This window comes from Etheostoma spectabile, unplaced genomic scaffold (assembly GCF_008692095.1).
Source record: "Etheostoma spectabile isolate EspeVRDwgs_2016 unplaced genomic scaffold, UIUC_Espe_1.0 scaffold00019125, whole genome shotgun sequence".
NCBI classification, from domain to species: Eukaryota; Metazoa; Chordata; class Actinopteri; order Perciformes; family Percidae; genus Etheostoma; species Etheostoma spectabile.
The window spans coordinates 20052-37737 of NW_022604689.1; the positions used below are offsets into that span (position 1 = coordinate 20052).

The 17686-nt window shown below is 42.6% G+C and overlaps 5 non-coding genes across 5 annotated transcripts; 1 reads left to right on the forward strand and 4 right to left on the reverse strand.

Moving 5' to 3' along the window:
• Window positions 1-3683: 3683 nt before the first annotated feature.
• trnaq-cug (transfer RNA glutamine (anticodon CUG)) lies at window positions 3684-3755 on the reverse strand. Its single transcript has one exon. It is a non-coding gene; the product is annotated as a tRNA-Gln (tRNA).
• A 958-nt stretch (window positions 3756-4713) lies between these two features.
• On the reverse strand, window positions 4714-4785 carry trnae-uuc (transfer RNA glutamic acid (anticodon UUC)). Its single transcript has one exon. It is a non-coding gene; the product is annotated as a tRNA-Glu (tRNA).
• A 2548-nt stretch (window positions 4786-7333) lies between these two features.
• trnaa-ugc (transfer RNA alanine (anticodon UGC)) lies at window positions 7334-7405 on the reverse strand. The gene has a single exon. It is a non-coding gene; the product is annotated as a tRNA-Ala (tRNA).
• Window positions 7406-12036: 4631 nt separating this feature from the next.
• trnay-gua (transfer RNA tyrosine (anticodon GUA)) lies at window positions 12037-12124 on the reverse strand. Its single transcript is given in 2 exon segments — window positions 12037-12072; window positions 12088-12124. It is a non-coding gene; the product is annotated as a tRNA-Tyr (tRNA).
• Window positions 12125-15794: 3670 nt separating this feature from the next.
• trnaf-aaa (transfer RNA phenylalanine (anticodon AAA)) lies at window positions 15795-15876 on the forward strand. Its single transcript has one exon. It is a non-coding gene; the product is annotated as a tRNA-Phe (tRNA).
• The last annotated feature ends 1810 nt before the right edge of the window (window positions 15877-17686 follow it).

Genomic DNA, 17686 nt, shown 5'->3' on the forward strand with positions numbered 1-17686 from the left:
TCTTATTGATCTTTGCATCCACCGCATGATCAGTGATGGCTGGCACACCCTCCTGCCTGAGCTGCTCTGTCTTTGCCCGCCGCAACAGAGAGAGTTCTCCTGCATCCCACTCAAATATGCAGGCAGAGAGACAGCTCATGAAGGTGGGGTAGAGGTGGAGACACCTGCTGCCTCCATGTTCCTGCTCGACACCCTCTGCTGCAATTCTCCATGTCTGTCTCTCTCTCTCTTTCTGTCTCTTTTCACCCCCAAGCGGTCTAGGCAGATGACCGTCCTCCCTGAGCCATAGTTCTGCTCGAGGTTTCTGCCTCTTAAAAGGAAGTTTTTCCTTGCCTCTGTCGCCTAGTGCTTGCTCTTAGTGGGAATTGTTGGATTTCTGTAAATAACATCACAGAGTATGGTCTAGACCTGCTCTTTTATGAAAAGCGCAGTCAGATAACTGTTGTTGTGATTTGGCCTAGCAGGATGTAACAGGGCATTGCATGATGTTTAGCAGGACCACGGCGACAGCTGCAAACAGGATTTTAGTGCCTCCATGATCCAAGGAAACATGCTGGGGGAAAAAGAACATAAGGACTTCGGGGAATGACTCCCCAGAGCGAGGTTAATAACAAGCATTTCTGGGACATTGATGCACACAAATGGAAAGATAAAAGAAAGAGGAGCTCAGTGTGTCAAAGAAAGTCCCCCGGCAGTCTAAAATTATTACAGCGTAACTAAGAGAGACAGGTTAAAGAGAGGAGCCTGCTTGGGCTAGAACTCTCCCCTGCTGGATCGGGAAATACTGCCCTGCCTCCATCTAGTTTTATTATATTATTGACTATATGGTTAATGAATCTGACAACTGTGAAAAGAAGCAGAATAGAGAAGGGGTGCCATGTCTGCGGCTATACACCCACCTCCGCCGGTCTAGACAAACGCTGCGCCTCATCTGTCAATCCAATTCTTGTGAATGCAATATCTCCGAACGCCTAGAGGGAATCCCTTTAAATATGGCATACATAACCACTTGCAGTGTCAAGGTGCAAAAGTCAAGGTTACTGTTTCGTTACGTCTCCAGAACTGTATATGTATTTCTCCTAAACTGATGAACTTGGTCAATGTAAAGCCCCAGTGGCCTAATGGATAAGGCACTGGCCTCCTAAGCCAGGTATTGTGGCTTTGAGTCCCATCTGGGGTGATTTTAAGCAGTGTGGCGCAGTGGAAGCGTGCTGGGCCCATAACCCAGAGGTCAATGGATTGAAACCGTCCTCTGCTAGCTCTCTTTTGCTGGTGACACAATGGTAAACACTCTGAAAGGGTGATGCATCAGAAGATTATGACCCTCAAGATGATATCCATGGTGAGATGAATCATGATATAACTGCTGGAAAAGTTGTTGACAGCCCATGAAAAGTGGCAAGTCATGTTCTGGCAGTTTACTGTCCGTTTTGACAGATCCACATCCACTACCCTGTCAGGACCCTGTGGTAATGCTGACTCTCCAGTGATGTGATTTGTGAGTAGTTGGGCTGTACACAGGTTTTAATCATATGTACCGGTTGCATAGACAGGACTTAAATAGCCTGGTTCCACCGCCTGATCACTGTCTTGTCTTTGTTGTTCGACGACTATTTGGGCTCACCCCTAAACACACCAGAAGCATCTCAGCCAAAAAACACACTGCACCTCAAAAGTGCTCTCAAGCACTCCCAGCTGTGTGTTTGCAGAAGAGTGCCTTGTTTTCTTTTAGCTTAGAAAAAGGCTTTAGCTTGACAAGGTAAACAAATTGCACCATTGTGCTTCTCATTAGTGTGCTCACTTCAGTTATGTATTGAAGCACATCCTTAGAGCTAATGGCCCTCATTTATCAACCTAACGTAGAAACCAGCGCAGACATGAGCACAGAAATCCTCTTACGACAGGCTTTACGTGAGATTCATGAAACGTTTGTATCACACCAATCAGAGCGTAAGAATGATCGTACATTAATAAATTCAGCGGCTGGAAACGATCGTAATTTAATTAATATCACGCCCCAATATATTCTCGGTTTTGAGGCCTTGCCTCTACTATTTATGAAATGGCCAGACGTAACCCGGCTAAGAAGCGACATTTTTTAGAGGTGGAGATTGAAACCCTGACATCTCAGGTGCTCTGGTGCCGCCAGCTACCACCAGGCCCAGGGGAATATGCCACCTAAGAAAAATGCAGTCCAACCCGATGAGGCAAAAAAAGACAATCCGTTTAACTCCAATTTAGGTTGATTCAGTGGCATTGTCCGAATCAATGTCCGTCAATCTCTCTCATGACCCAGATAATAATTTCTACATTGGTTCTCACTGCCAGTGTGAATATTACACAGTTAAACCTGTAAGATGAAAAAGCAACAATTATTGGCCAACTTAAGTCATTTAGTTAGCTAAGCGTTCAGAGGATGTGGGAAAAAGCAAGTCAACAACAGGTTTTAAAGGACTTCCCACAGACAGTGAATACAGCAGTAGATATGTCTACTGTGTACAAACACATGGTAACTTTACATCTCTTTACAATAAAAACAAAACACTTTACTTGCAATTGTGTTTCTTGCGCAAATTCATGTCATCTTGAATACAAAGAACTGCTAAGTTCATTATTCCTAATATGTCTCAGACATTAGTTCCAAATGAAAACACTAGTGGTCAGAAGTGGAATTTGAACCCACGCCTCCAGTGGAGACTGCGACCTGAACGCAGCGCCTTGGACCGCTCGGCCATCCTGACTCATCCAGCAGACGCTCAGTAGGACCTGTCTCAAAACTTATAATATAGTGAATTAAACATGTCACGATATAGCAGGTTCTCAGTCATCCATGTCATAGTTAACAAGGGAAGTTTTCTCAACTGTCCTATGTCCAAATCCTATGGTGGGAATCAAGATCCACCACTGTCCACCTGAATCCAGAAATGTCCCTGCCAGATGGGAAATAGACTCACAATTGGGTCAACATTGTGCAATTATCTTCAAAATGTCCAACTGAGTCCACAAATATACCTGCCAGATGGGAAATAAACTGATAACTGTCTTCATGGTCTAAACGTGTCAAATATTGCCGTCCAATTCCCACATTGAGTCCAGATGTGTCCGTTTTGGTTCCTGATCCATGCTATTACCCCAAAAGTTCACAACTAGGCCAAGGGCAACCTGACTTGGTAAAAGGTCCTCCGCAGAAGTTTTGTCTCTCATCCAAGAGACTTCTTTAGTCGTTTTTCTTTTTTACACAGAAAGGTTTGGACACAGTGTCCACTCTCCAACCCATATCTGACATTTAGTAGCTGTGGGGAAAGGGGGGTTCCAAAGCTAATAGACCATTCAACAAGCAGTTCTGATGCACTGTACTGGCCCATTCAGGATGAGCACTGTATACTCTGACTGCAGCAACACAAGTTCAAATTTCAGTGATACCTAATTTTTATGGTGATTACGAGACTGAATGCAGAGTGTGTATCCCCCATGTAACTCAAAGCCTATCACTGCCAGTCAATACTGTCAAATTTGGAGCTCCTTCAAGTTACATTAACGACCAGGTGACTGCTCAACATGCCCCCACCAATGTACTGTTTTTGGTCTAAATGGCCAAGGACATTAAACCTGTAAGCTAACTTTAAACTAGATGTGGAAAGTTGAAAGGTTGATCTTTTTCACCTGTGCTGTGGCTTAAAAACAGGTTCCACTGAGACTTGAACTCAGATCGCTGGATTCAGAGTCCAGCGTGCTAACCATTACACCATGGAACCTCTTTTTACTACTCTTGAGACCACAGCCTCGCCATTCGGGTCCCTTGCATTCAGCAATAAATATAACAATTTCTGATCAACCCATATCCATTGCACGCTTAAAATAACATACTGGTTAAAGCCCCGCCCATTTCAAGACAACCTAACCCACTTCCAGCTTAAATCCTGTCCACTTTCCGGGTTTGGCCAGATACAGATACAGATAATTCACATGGTTAACAGATACAGATACAGCTGTACTTGCTTATCTTTATTAAACACTTCTTGAGTTAATCTTCCACTTTTTTGCCTTTTTACGTACGTAACTACAGCTCTGATTTAATAGAGGGCCAATGTCGGAGATCGTACAGATCTTTCTGCAGACTTTCACCAGTTAAATATAAATTCCCATACCGAGAGTTGAACCAGGGCCACCTGGGTGAAAACCAGGGTTTTCCTAACTATTAGAAGTCTTTAAGAGCAGCAACCAAGACCTTTTGGACACCACTTAGGCCAAATGAATGTAAAATCAAACTGACTGAAAGCTTTCTCAGATCTACTGATTGTAGTCTCCAGAGGACTCCTTAAGAATGTGTGTAAAGGTTATTTAGGCAGAATCCAGACTGCTAGACCATATGGGACTGACACGTTGAATAATAACAGTGATTTTATGAATACATTCATATGCCAGGAACAGGGCACATAAATACATACATTACTTGTTGATAAAACACTGCAAGAAGTCTGGTCTGGGAGTAAGGATTCAGGTTTTCACCTTTTCTCCACCACCATGTCTAGTTAAAATTTTACAATAGATGTTTGATCATGGGGACATATTATGTCTATTTATTATCATTATATGAGCTAGCTTTGGGAAAATGCATATCAGGCTTAGGGTACATACAGCTCTCATTTAATACAGGACCAATGACACAGATGTTACAGATCTTGCTGCAGACCTCCATCGGCTAGATACCTATTCGCATACCGGGAGTTGAACCCGGGCCACCTGGGTGAAAACCAGGAATCCTAACCGCTAGACCATATGGGACCGAACCCAATTTAATAACAGGGATCTCATGAATCAATTCATAGTCTGGCTGGAAACAGGCCTTCTCTTGAACGCGAAGAAGCTTCTTAAAAAAAACTTTTCTTGAAGCTTGTGAGTGTTCTTTAGGTTTTTATCTGCTTTAACTATTACCGGACAGCGGGGGCACGGAGCAGAGCAGAGCGGCCGTTAGGGAGGAATCCTCCTCCGTGTTCAGATCCATTTGGAACCTGTAAGCTCACTTTAAACTAGATGTGGAAAGTTGAAAGGTTGATCTTTTTCACCTGTGCTGTGGCTTAAAAACAGGTTCCACTGAGATTTGAAGTCAGATTGCTGGATTCAGAGCCCAGAGTGCTAACCATTACACCATGAAACCTTTAAATGTGTTGCTAGTGTTTGCCAGGGGCCTGTTGCACGAAAGTAGAATAAAGACATCCAGGATAAGTGAAAAAGCGCAGCTTGACTTAGTGTGACCTGCTCATCGCGGCTTAATCGGTTGCACGTTTGCCGAGCCAGGATGAACAGGTGGAGCTATGTCAAGCCAGGTGGAGATAGCCAGGATAAGTGCACGTTCACGGCTTTCTCAAATAGACCACGTTATCGATCACAGATTTACTGATGCAGAGATGAGAAGACGCATGCGCCAAATGTTTCACCCAATGAGCAGCAGCTTCTAATGGAAAGTAACGAGGAGGGGAAGAAAATGGAAAAAGGGAAATACGGCTCTTATCAAACGGAGAAAAAAAGCCCAACATAGCGGACCCGACTGAATGTGTGGGGGTTTAAAAATATCTACTTTGCCTCAAAAGAGAGCAGAGGGAACTAATGTTCCTCGGGAAATGGACCCTACGGACTTTAGGCTTAATTTCAAACCCTTATTCACAACGTGAGAACATGTTTTACAACCACGCACAAATCTCTATAAGATACATCTAATTATTTATACAATTAATGTTCATATAGAACAATCAGAAAGGGACAACAACTAGAAAAAAAAGTAAATGATTTCAATACACGCTGTGAGCATATGTAAAACAATATTCATGTTTTTTTATTCTTCTGACAAGTGACCGCACCAAAATAATGATTGTGATGAATGATAACTCCACTACATACGTGCTGTATATAGACCACGTTATTATACCGGTGATGTGAGACTTATTATGAAACCAGTGTAAGGTATATCAAAAAACATTAGGCCCACTTATTAAGGAGTAACACAAACTAGCCTACCCTTTACTAGAGAAGGACAAGCAACAAGAAAATGAAATCATGAATGTATTGGTCTCTGACCAGTCTGCCATTATTATCATCTGGGAACATCGCTACATTAATATCGTCACACTTAATCTCCGGAGCGCGTCCTGTAGAAACCTGAAGCTGAGACCACGGACGCTGCGCTGCTCATCTCTACTTTTACAGAGAGAGTGGACACTGACACAACTCGCAAGTCTGCTGGCAGGCAATAGCCACCGGCCACCGGGCACCGGGCACCAGGCACCGGACAGCGGCCGCACGCCAGGCGGCCTCGACACACTACCGTCCCACCGGGAAAAGTCCCACTCCGCATCAGGATGCCAGTGCAACCATTTCTGACCATCTAAACAGCTGTAGTAGGGTTTAAATCAAACTCGCGACAACAATAGTGACAAGTAGGCTAATGGATGTTAATAAAAATAAAGCAGAACACATGCAGAAGACAACGGAATAACTGTTAAACACGTTTATTTCGGATCAGACGGCAGCTTATTTAACACATGAGACTCCAGGATTAATCTTAGCCTGGCTGTTAGCCTGCTCTGGACCAGGCTAGCCACAAAAAATAAATCTCCATGGTTACTTGGCGGGGCTTAATTCAATCTGGTTTCGTGCAACCGAGTCCAAGCTAAATTCATCCAGGATAACTTGAATATCCCGGCTTAATCCCTTATCCTAGTTTCGTGCAACAGGCCCCAGGAGTCCAACCTTTACCACTCAAAGACACTGGGACAAAAACACTGGGAGCCACAAAACCCTTTTGAAATTTTAAATAAAATAACACTGTATATAAAGTTTTTTTTTTTGCCTTTGTGCTATGTATAAACAAACTAGGCCTATACTGTGTCACATTCATGAACGACTGCAGGAAAATGAATTTCTGCATGCAACAAAACATGTTTAACTCCAAAAAAAAAGACATTGGCTTGAACGTTAAGTTAAGTTAAGGTTGGGAATCCAACACCGGTCATTTGCTTGGTCATTAGCTATGCTCACCACTGGACAATGCAATGTTGACTGCAAATCTTGCAACACATCTGGTCATTGAGACTGATTTGCATTAATTACCATAAACACAAGGAGGTCACTACAACCCACAACACTGTGCTATACAAAAATGCTCAAATCCTTCTCAATTGTTGAGTAAAGCAGGACATGGGTAAAGTACAAAGAGTTGGTAGACACTTGTTAAGTTAAACATCCACTTGATTGTCTTTTAATTCCTGCTGCATTATTTCCATTTTCAGAATAAGAGCTCTTCAAGCTCTTTTATAGTCAGGACAACAACACGTGTTAGAGATGCCGGGGATTGAACCCTGGGCCTCATACATGCAAAGCACGCGCTCTACCACTGAGCTACATCCCCTGAACTATCATTGATCTGTTGTGAGATTTGTGTGCCTTCAATATCACACATGTGGATATTATGAAAGAAACTGCCAAGCAAACACTAGCAACACTTTGGAAGGTTCCATGGTGTAATGGTTAGTACTCTGGACTCTGAATCCAGCGATCTAAGTTCAAATCTCGGTGGAACCTGTTTTTAAGCCAAAGCACAGGTGAAAAGGATCAACCTTTCAACTTTCCACATCTAGTTTAAAGTGAGCTTACAGGTTCAAAATGGAGCTGAACACGTAGGAGGATTCCTCCGTAACGGCCGCTCTGCTCTGCTCCGTGCCCCCGCTGTCCGGTAATAGTTAAAGTAGATAAAAACCTAGAGAACACTCAAAAGCTTCAAGATAAAACTTACATAAGAAGCTTCTTCATTCACGTTCAAGAGAAGGCCTGTTTCCAGCCAGACTATGAAATGATTCATGAAATCCTTGTTATTAATTTCTAGTCCGTCCCATGTGGTCTAGCGGTTAGGATTCCTGGTTTTCACCTAGGTGGCCCTGGTTCAACTCCCGGTATGGGAATCGGTATCTAGCTGATGAAGATCTGCAGCAAGATCTTAGTCATCGGTCCTGTATTAAACGAGAGCTCTATGTACCCTATTCCCTGATACGCATTTCCCCAAACCTAACTCCTATAATGATAATAGATAGACATAAAATATGTCTCTATATCAAACATTGTAAAACTTTAACTAGACATAGTGGTGGTGAAAAGTTGAAAATCTGAATCCTGACTGCCACTTCTTGCAGTGTTTTATCAACAAATAATATATGTATTTATGTTCCTGGCATATCTATGGATGTATTCATAAAATCCCTGTTATAATTCAACATGTCAGTCCCATATGGTCTAGCAGTCTGGATTCTGCCTAAATAACCTTTACACACATTCTTAAGGAGTCCTCTGGAGACTACAATCAGTACATCTGAGAAAGCTTTCAGTTAGTTAGATTTTACATTCATTTGGCCTAAGTGGTGTCCAAAAGGTCTTGGTGCTGCTCTTAAAGACTTCTAATAGTAATGAAAACCCTGGTTTTCACCCAGGTGGCCCTGGTTCAACTCCCGGTATGGGAATTTGTATTGAGCTGGTGAAAGTCTGCAGAAAGATCTGTACAATCTCTGACATTGGTCCTTGGTTACGTGCATACCCTATGCCCTGATATGCATGTCTCAAAAACCAGCCTATACTAATAACTATACATGATATACAGTCCCTAACAAAAGTCTTGTCGCTTGTGTACAAATTGACCTGAAGTGCCGCTGAAATATATTTCTAATCAAGATTTATTTTTAAAAGAAATGGCTCATTTTAATTCCAACAGCTTTTGTAATAATGTTTCAGTGCAAAACAAAACTGTCAAAAAGTATTCTAATATTCACAGCTTGGTAAAGCCCATTGAGTCAATTTTTGCAAAGACATAAGTGTTGTCGCCTTGTCATATGAGCTTCACCTGTGACTAATAATGGATCAATCAGGTCTCAGGTGTATATAAACACAACCCCAGTACACTAGACCTTCACATCAACCGCAACTAGACATCTGAAAACATGCTTAAGATTCACCCTGAGACTAAAGTGTGGATTATCAAGAGGCTGAAGACCACATCCACTGCTGATGTGGCAGACACCTTCAATGTGTCTCAGCGTCAAGTACAGAGGATTGAAAAAACATTTGAAGACACTGGAGACGTTTTTGACAAGCCCAGGTCAGGCAGACCCCGCAAGACAACTGCTCGAGAGGACCGTTTGTTGGCTCAAAAATCCAAGGCCAGCCCATTTTCCACTGCAGCAGAGCTCCACGAGACCTGGTCCCCTGAAGTCCCTGTGTCAACCTGAACAGTTTGTCGGATTCTGTCTCGAAATGGCCTCCATGGTCGAATCAGTGCCCAGAAAGCCGGAACTAAACAAAAGACAATTGAAAACCGTGTGGCATGTGCCAAGGCCCACAGCCTGCTAAAAGGATGGACGATGGAAAAGTGGAAGAAAGTGGATTTATCAGATGAATCTTCTGTTCAATTACACCACAGTCGCCGCAAATATTGCGGGAGACCTACTGGAGCCCGCATGGATCCAAGATTCACCCAGAAAACAGTGAAGTTTGGTGGCGGAAAAATCATGGTCTGGGGTAACATCCAGTATGGGGGTGTGCGAGAGATCTGCAGGGTGGAAGGCAACATCAATAGTCTCAAATACCAAGAAATCTTAGCTACCTCTTATATTCCCAACCATAAAAGAGGCCAAATTCTGCAGCAGGATGGTGCTCCATCGCATACTTCCATCTCCTTTTTAAAGTTCCTCTAGGTGAAGAAGATCAAGATGCTCCAGGATTGGCCGGCCCAGTCACCAGAAATGAACATCATGGAGCATATGTGGGGTAGGATCAAAGACCAAACCAAAGAATATTGATGAACTCTGGGAGGCAGCAGGACTGCTTTCCTAGCTATTCCTGATGACTTCATCAACACTTTGTATGAATCCTTTCCAAACCGCATGGATGCAGTCCTTCAAGCTCATTGAAGTCATACAAGATATTAAATTTGGATCTCACAGCACCACTATTTAATTTGCTGACATATTTTAATATTTGCAGTAAATTTGTTCAATTTCTATATAGGCAACAAGACTTTTGTCTTGCCAAAATTTGACCTTTCTGTCTTGTTTAAATGATAAATCTTTTTTCAGTGAAACTAATTTATTTCAGTGCATTGAACATTATTTGGGAGGGTTTTAGCTTTTCATATGAGTTATTTCGTACACCAATTGATTAATTAAAAGTCCGGGTAATTGCAGGTGTTTCTACAAAATAGATAAGCGACAAGACTTTTGTCAGGGACTATACCTGGAGCGATGCAAAGCAGGGGTGGCCAACTAGTCAAGGAACAGCAAGAGACTTGGTATTTAAGAATACAAACTGACTATGTGACAGATGTGTAATCTGTCATGTCCTGCCTTCTGAAGCTCTAGCCAGGCGCCATTCCTCGCCTAAAACAATGAGTTATTCCAGTAAGTGAAAAGGAAACTCACATCTACAAAGATAAATTTGACAGATGTGACTCCTTGATGGTCTAGTGGCAAGGATTCAGCGCTCTCACCGCCGTGGCCTGGGTTCGATTCCCGGTCAGGGAATGGTCAAGAGTTGACAAATTTGAAGGACTAAGTTCCTGGACTTGGTTTTAGTTCATTTAGATTTGCCAAATTCTTCCTCATTAGTTTATCGCTAGAACCCCAACACTTTTAAAGAGTACTATTTCCTTTAAATCAGACCCCCGACAGCGGATGTATCCTTTTGTCATCATTGATGGTCATAAACACTTCATCTGCCTCTATGTCAATAACAATTCTTTTCGTTGTTTCAAACAGTAACTTGTAACAGAAAATTACATTTAACCAATGATTTTCATAATAATTATTCATAATAAGATCTCCAATGCCTCTCAGAGTATATGACTTCTGTATCTATCCTCAGTGTCTTCTCCTTGTAGGAGACAACTGAATTTGTTATGACTTTGCATTTGTCTCCAAGGACAAATGGCATAAAGTCTGAAAGAAACTAAAAAGCTGTTGTCTAAAGCTGTGTTTATCATAGCAGGTCCCAGGTCGAGACCATAGCCTATCCAAGAGACAAGATGTTCTTTTTCAGCAAGATAGAATGACCGGTCAAGACACTTGACACAAGGAGGGCAGATTCAGAAATACTTAATGGAACTAACTGTCTGCCTGAGGTCCACTGATTGTTATGTTTGAGATTAAACTTTTTTCCAAACAAGGGTTTTTCTCCTCGGGGGGCACTGGATATAAAGAAATGTATAACTGATTGTATTCACACAGAACTGTTGTCACTCTGTAACTTTGTGCATTGTGAGAGCTGTTCTTGTCATTTTGATTTTTCTCTGCAGAAAACAATCAAACTTTCACCGGAGACTGGACTTTGATTCAGTTTGCAGCCTTCAGTCTTTATTCTATATACAGAGTCTTAATTTCAGCCAAATTCCTCCCTTGCTGTAACAAGAAACTTCTACCACAGTTTGGCGTCACAAACAGGATTTCAAGGAGGAATCAGAAAGGGACTCCACCGGTGACTGATGAGGGCATGCATCCAGGGATCTGATGATCACCTGCCTCTAAACCTCGCCAAACATCTTTGAGAGAGAGGGTCAGAAAGCTCCCCTGATTCCACTCTGAAATCCAAACGACAAGGAAGCAATTTCAAACAGCGGGGTAAGTTAAAGTTTCAATTCTGTTGGATAAATTATTTAAATTGGACATTGAGACGGTTTGTGAGACAAATATTGACTGTGATTTAACTGAGGGATTTGGTAAAAGTCATCTTTTGTTTTGTAAAACTTTGGGTTGTGTACAAAACAGGAGAAAAGAGAAGGTATTTTTTTTCCAATTCTTCTGGTCACACTTGGCACTATTTCACAACTTTTGTCTGAAGTTCTCTATTCTGTCAGGGCTTATCTCTGTCTACCCAACATCTTCTTTTTCTTTTCTTGTTATGTCTCGGCAAGAAGTTATTATGCTTGTGGGTCGTCTGTCCATCTCTACATCAGAATCAGAAATACTTTATTTAACCGTGAAGGGAAACTCTTGAAAAGAGGGTTCCTTCGAGCCGGATTTGAACCAGCGACCTAAGGATTTCAACTTTTTGCCTCTACAGTCCTCCGCTCTACCAACTGAGCTATCGAAGGGCGACAACATGCATGAAAGCACTTCCTATTCTTGTGAATGTGATGACACAGGACCCCCCCCCAGGAGGGAATTTTCTCAAATTTTGCAAAAACATTCACAAGAACTCGTAAATCAATGATGAGATTTTGGGGGTCAAAAGTTCAATGTCAAGGTGACTGCGTCTTCATGTCTCTCCATCCGATTCTTGTGAATGCAAGATCTCTGAACCTCTAGAGGGAATCACTTTTTTTTGGTATACATAACCACTTGGAGTCGCGGATGAACAGATTTTGATTTTGGAAGTCAAAGGTCAAGGTTACTGTTTCATCACATCTCCAGAACTGTATATGTATTTCTCCTGAACTAGTATATATTGGGTGATTTTCAGCAGAGTGGCGCAGTTGAGGCATGCTGAGCCTATAACCCAGAGGTTGATGGATCGAAACCATCCTTTGCTGGTGACACAATGGTAGACTCTCTGAAAGGGTGATTCATCAAGAGATGACCCTCAAGTTGATTTCCATGGTGAGTTGAATCATGATATAACCGCTGTAATTGTTGACAGCACCATGAAAAGTAATGTTCTTCAGGAAAATCATGTTCTGGCAGTTTATTTTGACAAATTAACATCCACTACCCTCAAGTCATGCTGTCTTTCTAGTGATGTGATTGGTAAGTGGTTGGGCTGTATACAGGTTTTAATCATATCCATCGGTTTAAAGATGCTCACAAAACGCTGTAATTGCAATCGCGTTTCTCGTGCACATTCATGTCCTCTTAAATACAAAGAACTGCTAAGTTCTTTATTCTCAATATCAACTCTCAGACATTAGTTCCAAACGAAAACAATAGTTGTCAGAAGTGGGATTTGAACCCACGCCTGTAGAGGAGACTGCGACCTGAACACAGCGCCTTGGACCGCTCGGCCATCCTGACTGATACAACAATTTTACAGTAAGACCTGTTTAAAGAATTATAATATAGTAAATTAAACATGTCATGATATAGTTTCTCAGTCATCCATGTCATAGTTAACAAGGGAAGGTTTCTCAACTGTCAGCCCAAATATTTGTGCGTTCATGGAGACATGGAAGAAAGTCACCAGGGTCTTCTTCCTGCTTCTGGCGAGAGCAGACGTGTTTTTCCTCCTCTCCCCTCTTATCTTAGCTTGGCTCCTTCCCAGTCTGTCTACCCTGTCTTGTGGAATCTTTTTCTTTTCTCTTTGTCCCCTGCCTGCTGTTTTCCTGAGACATTCGAATATGGAATTGATTAACTGGTCACTCAGCGATATTGACAAGATTTTTTTATCTAAACATGCTTCTCCGGGTGAGCCGAATTGTCCCAGCGGGACGTTCCCTGCAGGCTACGCTCGCGATTCCTATTCCCGGGAGTGGCAGGTGGTCTGCCTGGACGTTCTCACTGTGGAGGACGTCGAAGATATTTGGATAATTGGAATTCTGTTGGTGGGGCTCCTGATTGTCGGCCTTGGGGTCTCACTGACCTATCGGAAAATTGGTAAGACAGCCGCCAGCAAATTCACCCACAAGCTGTCTGGGGAACTTAAAGAGTGCCTACACGGAGTGGTTGAGGGGATGAAGGTTTTACATCTAAGGGCTAACCCCCTTAGTGAACTGTCTCGTAACATCTCAGACCGGACCGTGGAAGCGCAGAAGGGGATTGATACCATCAGGGCCCAGTCGGTGGAGTTAATTCGTGTGACCACCGGACTGGCAGAGAAGGTAGATGGACTGCAAAAATAAATGCGTGATATGGATGCTCGCATGACGCCGAGGTCGGTGACAAATGATTGATGGACATTGATTTGGATAAATTCTACCGAGTCAACCTAAATTGGACTGCAACTAATCAACTACCCACACCCCCCCTCCCCGCCACCCTTCACCCGAGCAGGAAAACAACCAGCAGCTGGCCATTCTATCTCGTCCTGTGCTCTGGTTATCTCTTCAAAGTCACGCCGATGAACTGAGCTTTTAACAACACAGACAGTTTGACGCGCACATTGCACACACAACTCACTATCTCACACACACACCATACACTCCCTCCCCCATCCCGCCCCACATCCATATGTCTGCCTCCTTTCTGTGTTTCTCGCACCCTCTATATGCCACCTCAAAAAATTCCTTCATGTGTCCACATGAACTGTGTGTTGTCTTGCATTATGTTATGTTGTTATGTCTTGTACTTTATCTTGCTACAATGCTGATTGATTCTGTTTCTGATGCATCTGAAGTGAAGTGTGCGCATGCGCTGAAAAGTGCGAGCTGCCTGTTGCAGTGCTCCGTCTCTGTCTTCTTACTACTGGTGCTACTGTGATACCGAGTTTCCCTTCGGGGATCAATAAAGTATTTCTGATTCTGATGTGTTTGACAATGGCAATACATTGCACGGGATGTGAAGACAATGTGCAATACAGGCTTAATCCTATGGTGGGAATCAAGATCCACCAATGTTTCTGTCTACAATGTCCACCTGAATCCAGAAATGTCCCTGCCAGATGGGAATAGACTGACAATTGGGTCAACATTGTGCATTATCTTCAAAATGTCCAACTGAGTCCACAAATATTCCTGCCAGATGGGAAATAAACTGATAACTGTCTTCATGGTCTAAATGTCAAATATTGCTGTATAATGCCCACATTGAGTTCAGATGTGTGGTTTCTGATCCATGCTATTACCCCAAAAGATCAGAACTATGCCAAGGGCACCTGGATTTGGTAAAAGGTTCTCCGCAGAGGTTTTGTCTTTAATCCAAGAGACTTTTTTAGTGTTTTTTTTACACAGAAAAGGTTGGACACAGTGTCCACTCCCCCATCCATATCTGACAGTTGAAAGCTGTGGGGAAAGGGGGGTTCCAAAGCTAATAGAACATTCAACAAGCAGTTCTGATGCACTATACTGGCCCATTCAGGATGAGCACTGTATACTCTGACTGCAGCAACACAAGTTCAAATTTCAGTGATCCCTAATTTCTGTGATTACGAGACTGAATGCAAAGTGTGTATCCCCCATGTAACTCAAAGCCCATCACTTCCAGTCAATACTGTCAAATTTGGAGCTCCTTCAAGTTACATTAACAACCAGGTGACTCCTCAACATGCCCCCACCAACGTACTGTTTACAATCCAAATGGCCAAGGATATTAAACCTGTAAGCTTACTTTAAACTAGATGTGGAAAGTTGAAAGGTTGATCTTTTTCACCTGTGCTGTGGCTTAAAAACAAGTTCCACCGAGATTTGAACTCAGATCGCTGGATTCAGAGTCCAGAGTGCTAACCATTACACCATGGAACCATCGAAAGTCTTGCGAGGGTTTGCTAGGGAGTTTCTTTCATAATAGCCACATGTGTGATATTAAAGGCACACAACAATCACAACAATTAAAATATCACGCCCCAATATATTCTCGGTTTTGAGTCCTCGCCCTGACTATTTACGACATGGCCAGACATAATCCGGCTAAGAAGCAGCACTTTTTAGAGGTGGAGATTGAAACACTGACATCTCAGTTTAATTTGCAGTAAAGTATACACCTACATGTGAAGTGTACCCATATTTAAATAAACACACGGTAGCAAAGTTTATGCAGTATTTTTTTATTTTACTCGTGTTTTTTTCGTGAGTCAGTGCAAATATTACTGCAAATCAGTATTGCACTGCTTTTCAGGTTGTTGTGGCCGAGTGGTTAAGGCGATGGACAAAAAATCCATTGGGGTCTCCCCTCGCAGGTTCAAGTCCTGCCGACAACGAAAGTAGTAATTCAAAGGTGGTCACACATCCCTTTATAGCAGATGTGCCTTCATGGACAATATTGTAATATCAAATAATCACCAGAAGCCACTGATGCATCTCTGAGCATTTATTTTCAGTCTCAATGCCCAGATGTGTTGTTAGATTTGCAGTGACCATTGTATTGTCCAGTGATGGTGATATAGTGGTGAGCATAGCTGCCTTCCAAGCAGTTGATATGGCTTTGAATCCCAGCCAGTAACTTTCTTTGAGTGACGTTACTTGCTTTGTTTGTCAAAAAGTAGCCAGAAAGGTTACTCTCCCAACCCCGGTTTGATAAAACATTAGATCTTGGTTGTATTGCACAAATAAGGGAGCATAACAATCAATCAAGCTGCCTCCATGAGGGTCCGCAGACATAGACATGTTCCACCACCCGCAATTAAACCTGTCTCCTCAGCTTCTAGGCGCCGCTGCATCACCTCCTCTTCAGCTGGAGAGTTTGCATCTGCGTTTGTGAGCTCACAGTTTTATGCCAAGAATGGTCTGGTCTCTCCCTCTTCCCCAGATAACATTCTCTCTGAGTTCCATTCCACATGCACTGAAATCCTAGACTCTATTGCCCCTTATCGGATAAAAGCTGTTAAACCTAAGGCGGACCACTGGCTAAATGACACCACAAGGGCCCTTAGGCAACACTGCAGACAAGCTGAACGAAAATGGAAAGACAATCTACATGTGTCACTGGGTGTATTAAGGGACAGTCTGTCCACATACCAGAATGCTGTGAAGGTGGTGAAGATGCAGCATCTCTCTTCTGTCATAGCTAGCAATTGCCACAAACCTAGATTGTTATTTAATACTTTTAACTCTGTCATAATTCCCTGCACCTCTGCTCCGATAGATGTGTCAATTAGTACATGTGAGAATTGTCTTGCTTATTTTATTGACAAAGTAGCATCTATCAGGAAAATTACTGGTGCTAATGTTAAGGTCTTTTTATCTGCTTCTCCTACACACTCAGCTGTGTTTGAGGAATTTAAGCACGTTTCTCTGACGTTACTTAGTGAGGTTGTACAACACATGAAACCTACAAACTGTCCCTTAGACATTGTCTCCGCCAGAATGGTGAAGGTTTTTAATAGCACCATTGGAGCGAGTCTTCATACTCTTTTTAAGTAAATTACTAAGCCTGTACTTTGTTACTTTTACTTGAGTAAAGAAGTTAAATCAGTACTTCTACTTTTACCAGAGTATTTGTTAACACAATTATCTGTACTTCTACTTGAGTACGCGCATTGAGTACTTTTGCCATCACTGACGGTCATTGGTATGCAGGTTACTTGATGTCAGCATACATGTGCCGCTCAACCTCAAAAAGCCATGAAGCAAATGCTTGTGGCTTAAAGATCAAGTTCCCGCTCATAAAGTATCAGACAGATGCAGTCTCTGTGGCGCAATAGGTCAGCGCAGTCGGCTGTTAAGCGAAAGGATGGTGGTTCAAGTCTACCCAGGGACGTTTGTTGCCTAAATAACCTGGAGAGAGTCAACTCTGGGATTTATCCTTTTGCAGAAGACCATAAAGCAGCCCACAGATAACCCAAGTGGCCTTACCTCTATTAGAAGGTACAGTTCTGCAAACCATGTACATACGACTCTTTGCGGTCATTGGTATGCAGGTCACTTGATGTAATACAAGCAAATATATAAGGCCCCACCCAACAGTTTTATGATACGTGGCGTGTAACTGTATGTCAATGATCAAGCTTGTTGCTGTGACCAAGAAACCACCAGCAAAATGACTGATACATCATCAGTCAGCCATTGCAC